General features: G+C 51.0%; 1 protein-coding gene across 7 annotated transcripts in view; it reads left to right on the top strand.

Moving 5' to 3' along the window:
• Positions 1-6,000, top strand: part of Slc8a3 (solute carrier family 8 member A3) — a 132,701-nt gene that overhangs the window by 488 nt on the left and 126,213 nt on the right. For 6 of the 7 annotated variants that reach the window (XM_048798584.1, XM_048798589.1, XM_048798585.1 and 3 more), the window contains exon 1: positions 1-817. This exon is cut by the window's left edge. The exons of the other annotated variant lie outside the window; for it this stretch is intronic. The gene's annotated coding sequence lies outside the window, so the exon portion shown is untranslated. The remainder of the gene's footprint in view (positions 818-6,000) is intronic. 7 annotated transcript variants of the gene reach the window in all.

The following is a 6,000-nucleotide window of genomic DNA, read 5'->3' as shown; positions in this document are numbered from 1 at the left end:
TGGTATTCCGGGGCTCTCTAGACGCGAGGTGCAGGCTTGATGTCCCCAATTCTGGCCGGGAAGTGATCTGAAAGTCTCCCTTCTGCGCACCAGGCTGAATATGCGCGGCTTGTCATTCGGTGCGGCTCTCTCTCCCAGCTGATAGGGTGACGTTCGCTTTGGAGGCTTGGAGATTGGCTTTTTGATTTGGCTTCTTGCGGCAGCTTAATGGGCAAAGCTCTCGGCTCGCCCAGAAACCAGCCCCTCCGCTCGTCCCCTCTGCGCTCAGCGAGGCGGAGACGTCTCCCGCGGTGACGGCGTGAGAGTCGGAGAGCCGGCGCGCTCCCAGTCCCGGGAAAGCCCCGGCGACGCGACTGAGAGCCTGAGCCGGGTCCCTCGGAGCCGCCAGGGCGCGCCGGGCTGCTTGCTTTGCAGCCCCTCCCGGCAGGGATCCCCCGCCGGTGGCGGCCGGGACTCCGGGCCTCTCCCGCGCTGGGCGACCCGTGCTCCGCGTCGGGGTTTTCCTGGTTGCTCGGTTCGGCGTGGAGCGCCCCCTCCTCTGTCCCCTCGCCCTGGCCTCAGCCCCGCTCCCTCCCAGTCCTCGCGCTCCAGATGCGCTGCCCCGCAGCTCCCTGACAGCTGCGAGTCCACGAGCCCCTGCGGGCGGGCGACTGAGGTGGCGGCGGACTGACATGCCCCGGACGCGGCTGCGGCCGGCGGGCAGCCCGCGGGGGCGATGAGCCGCTGCGGCCGGTAAGGAGCCCGGTGGCGGGGGCATCGCGCATCTTCCTTACCCTCTTCGCTTGCCCGACTTGGCTCTAGAGGCCGAGAGGAAACGGTGAGTAATGGGGTGAGCCTCCTGCCCTTCCCCCTCAGCGGGCGACCGAGGCAGGGGAGACCGAGGCTGGGAGGCTTGGGATGCCCCAAGAAGGTCCGTGGCCGTGAATAATTATGGTAATTAAGTTATTTCTTATGATCATTCATAGGTATTGCCTTCTTGTGGGTTTGCTGCCAGTAGAAGTCTGTGTGTGTGGATGGTGTGTGTGGGTGGGGGGGGGGGTGCCCTGGAAAGTATATGTCGTGTATGCGGTGTTGGAGAGGGAGGTCTGTCAGAGTGAGTGTCTACGGGGGTGCTGGGAGAAATGCCTGGGAATGTATGTACAGTCCAGTCGTGGGCTTGCTGGGTAGTGGCGGGTGCTCAGCTCATTGGGGAAATCGCTATGTTGCATGCTGTATGCATGTGTGCATGTGTGTATCGCTTGTGCCAGGGCGTGTTGGGCTCTTGCGGATGAATGCCCACCGGATTTGGGGGCTAGGAGGAGAGCGCATTATTCACTCGGCGCGCGCCCGCGTGCACACAGGCACGCACGCGCGCATCCCAACCTCGGGACTCCACCGCCGCGGGTCGGGAACTGCAGCCCCAGCTCACCCTCCCACAGCCGCCAAAGGGGCGGGCGACAAGGAGGGGTTCTCCAGTCCTGGACTGTCCAGACTGGGGTGGTCTGGGCGATCCGGGCTGTGTGGAGAGAAGCGAAGTATATAATAACTAAGCCCCCTCCCCATTCTCTCCCTCCCCCCCCCCTCTCTCTCTCCACACACACACACACACACACAGCCACAGGCCCTCATTTAGAGGTTAGCGCTGCTCGTGCAGACCCTGGCTGACCTGCCCTGAGGACCCAAGCCTTTGGGGGAGATGATGAAAGCTATTTGCTCCAGGAAAAACGCAGTTTTTCGTCTGTATTTATTGTGCTTTATTTATAACCGTGGAGGGAGGGGGGTTAAATAAAACAAACGCCTTTAATGCAGTGCCATAAATTTACCCGCTCGCTTCTGCCCGCCTCCTTTCCCCCTTTCCCTGTCTCTCTCTGTCTCTCTTTTTTTCCCCTTTCTCTTTTGGCGATTAAAACACAAACCCCTGAACGTGGTGCTAAGGTTTCCCAGGCAGAAAGACTGAAATTGAGTGCAATTTATCAGAAACGCAGGCTGCAGCTGGGAGCCAGGTGCTCAGCTCCTGGGTGGTCAAGAAAGCCCTGAAGCCGGGGAGGGTGTGGGTACGTGATAGGAACACATCCGGCCTTCTGGTGCGGGCACCAAAAGGGAAGCCTCGGGGCCTCCAGCGACCTGGTGACTTGCAGCCGCCTGTGATTAATCTTCCACAGCTGTTGTGCCCCGTCCACTTGAGCTCAGCTCTTGTTTACCTCGGGTTTTCAAATATAGCTGCTGCGCCATGCTCTTCCTGAAATAGGGTGATCAGTTCACTGTGTATGGGCGCTTGGCCTCCAGCCGGCCCTTTTTTTTGCTGGCTTCCCCAACTGCATCCAACTTTGAGAGGAAGCTGGCCCTTCACTCCTTGCAGTTTTCCAAATGAGGATGGTTGATGGTCAGAACTTGTGGTGACCAGACGTGGGCTCCTCAGCCCAATCCTTCATCCCGATCTACAGTTTCCATAGTAGTTAGTTTTAACACAGTCCACTCCCTAGTCTTTTTCTTTAAATAAGTATGGATATTTGGTTGAGAAGAAGCAGAAAGAACCTATAGAACTGGATTTGGTCGCAGTGGTCTTTCTTTAACTTGATGGAGATGGGAAGGCCATTCAGTTTCCTCTACCTGGAATGCTTACTTAAGTTCTCCCAACACCCCTAATGTGCTCCTACACACCCTCCAGCTCTCAGCCACTTCTCCAAGGAAGCCTTCCATACCTTCTCTGACTAGGCCAGGTTCCCTTATTTCATACACCCATAACCTATGACTTTGAAGTAATTTAAAGATGCACATTAAATTTGTTTATGATTGAGTAATGCTGGGCACAGCTCTAGACAATAAGCTCCACGAGGACAGGAAAGATGGCTGGTATTTTTTCACATTATATCCCCAGGGCCTACCTCTGTGCCTGGCATACAGTAGACACTCAGTAAACATTGGTTGAATTAATAAAACTGGAAGGACAAGTTACAGCTTCCTCTCTCTGCTCCTGCTCCTCTGATCTCCACTTTGTACTGCTCTCCACATCCTCCTGGTCAGAAAAGGGAGTCATATGGAATCAAACTGATCCTGTCATAAAAAGTCCCTTTCTCCTGTGCCCCTCTGTAGGCTGGGACCCCAAAGCATTTGCCCTGGCCCCAGTCTGCTCTTTTGTAAGGCAATTCCTTATGTAGTCTCTGAACACAATTATTGGTATTGACCATGAGCACTCATTGAAGGCCTTGTGCCCTGGCCTGCATGATCCATCCAGTGATTGCCCACAATCTGGATTTGAAGAATGTGTCACACATCTTGACTTCTCTTCAAACCATTAGAAGAGAGGAAAAACTTTTTCACTCAAGTCTGGTTGTTTTCAATATTTGGTGAGATTCAGAAATACACTGGACTCCAAAAGAGAAAGCTTTCATTTATTTATTCAGCCAGCCATTTATTTAAGGAATATTCAACAGCCACCTACCTGCCAGCTTGTGTTAGTGAGGTGCAGAGGCAAGTAAAATAGAATGGCCCCTTTCCTCATACACATAGATTCCAGCAGGGCTAACCAACCAGTGAACAGGCAGTTGCCGTAGAAAGTGATTGCTCTCCCTGGAGGGTAAATCACAGGTCAGTGGAAGTGCACAGGAAGAACACCCCTCCATAGGGCTTTAAGGATTTTAAGGATTTGTAGGAACAGCTAAGCCCAGAAAGGAAGGAAGGAGGTGAAAGCACGAAGGGGAGGGCAGGGAAGGTAAGAAAGTACTGAGTGAAAAGAGGAATATGCAAAGGCCTAACTAGAGGAGACTTTTCCCAAATGGCTGCAGACAGAGTATAATGTGTATGTGTGTGTGTGTGTGTGTGTGTGTGTGTGTGTGTGTGTATGGGGTGTGGGGGTGAGTCTGGGGAAGCCATAGGTCAAACTCGAAGGGCTTTTACTCCATGCTAAGGATTTTCACCTAGTTTCCAGTGGGAACGTTCAGATTTGCATTTTAGATAGTATGCTGAAATTGGCTGAAACTGGAGTGTAGGAGGAAAGGGAGGCAGAGAAGGAAGAGGCTGTTTTAGATACTCCCGAGTGTGGTCCTGGCAGCTTGTGAGGGAGGCTCTCTGTCTGCTTTAGTGTATGAACCAGAGATGCCTTTTTAGAAAGTTCCATTAATTTTATTTTTTTTTTAATTTTTAATGTTTATTTTTTAGTTTTCGGCGGACACAACATCTTTGTATGTGGTGCTGAGGATCGAACCCGGGCCGCACGCATGTCAGGCAAGCGCGCTACCGCTTGAGCCACATCCCCAGCCCCCATTAATTTTCTTTAATGAGGTCAGTTTATGTTTGGTTGCTCATTTGCTTTTGGAATGGGCATTCTAAACCTAATACTGGTCAGAGTATTTTAGGGGAAAGGAAGAAGGCTGTAGGAGGCATACCATACACTAAGCAGCAGAGCAAAGCAAGCTCCCCAAGATTGGAGATGGAGAGGTCTCTGAGGCCTGGGAAAGACCCCAGGAAGGGGCCTGGAAGGTTAAGAAAGGTTTAGGTCCAATGACACATCCATAGAGATCACAGAGCAAGACATCTAAATAAGAAGAATCACATGCGTATGTAAATGGATTTCAAAAAATTAATATGGAGGGTGAATGAAGGCTAATTCCAGAATCATGTACTCAGACAGGGTATATAGTGAGTCATATCTACTACAGACACTGTTCTGTTTCACCCTAGATATAGCTTGGAATGGGCCATGTAACACTTATTGCCTTGATATTTGGTTGACCCATAGGGCTTCCCTGGTTGTATGCAAGAATGCTGGGTCATGTGGGGACTAGATCCGGAAATGGGACTGGAAACTGAAAACCTGCTCTGGCTCCCATGTATTAGTTTCCAAGTCACTTGAGAGGAGAGGATTTCAGAGTCCTAGAGACTGAGGCAGACAGTACGGAGCTTGATCAGTACTCTTTCTTTGCACCCTGATTTTTCCCACTTGATTTCTTATTCTTCTCTAACCTCAGAGTAGAAAATTCCTCTCCTCCTGCCCAGTGCCCAGGAGCCACCCGGGCCTTCACAAATTGCTTTAGACTCTCTCTTATCTGAAGTTTCTTGCTCCTTAACACAGCATAGCAATATTATTTGTGTGTTTACCCCTTGTCACCTACTCTGTTGAAAAGTACATGGGTTTTTCCCCATTCAGTCCTTGCCATAGCTGCATGAAGTAGTTACTATCATTATTACGCTGTACAAAATGGCTCTCTACCATCTTCCCAACTTCAACCTCTCACTCCTTCAAGTCTTTTTTGGCCACTGCTGCAAGATTTACCTCCTAAAACACCCTCCTAAGCTCTTCATTTTCCTACACAAAAATCTGAGGACAGCCCATTTTTTCCATATCCTTGTATTCAAGTTCCTGTGTTCTGGCACCCCACTCCACATGTAGCCATGGGGTCCCCTGTATAAAGTTGTCCTTTCTTCTCCTATGTCTTGGTTCATAGTTTACCTGCCCCTGAGGATCATACCTGCCTCCAACATTCTATCAATTGCTCTTCCTGTTGGGGAGGCTTCACCAAGTACTCCTTTCTCCTCTGAATCTTGAGAACACAGCATCTGTTTGTCATGAGTTCCTTACACTTTCTGAAATGTAGGGGTTATGTTCTGGCTTTTCTGCCCGTGGCTTGCCTCCCCCTCCTGGGTCGGCACTTCTCTCTCCCCCTCCCTGTCCCATGCGGCCTGAAACACAGTAGATGTTCAATGAAAAGTGAAGGAGTGAACAAACCACCTTGCTCTCGAGGCAGGTGAAACAAGGTCAAGGAAGGGGATCCCTGCAATTTAGCATAAAAGAAGCAAGCAATGGAGTAACAAATCAAGCCAGGAACAGCCAACGTGTCATAACAGGAGAAGCATGGAGCTGGTGGTAAGAAGGTTAGGTTCTAGTTGTTATTGCTTCTGACAACCACAGAAAAGAGCTGTCTCTATCCTCTGGGTCTTGGATTCCTTGTCCATTAAAAGAGTTTGGATTCGATGTGTTGACTGATAAGCTCCTCCCTGACCTGACAGCTTTGTATTCTGTGA

This window comes from Marmota marmota, unplaced genomic scaffold (genome assembly GCF_001458135.2).
Source record: "Marmota marmota marmota unplaced genomic scaffold, marMar, whole genome shotgun sequence".
Lineage (NCBI taxonomy): Eukaryota > Metazoa > Chordata > Mammalia > Rodentia > Sciuridae > Marmota > Marmota marmota.
Note: the sequence above shows the minus strand (reverse complement) of the source record. Positions and strands in the feature narration are given on the sequence as shown.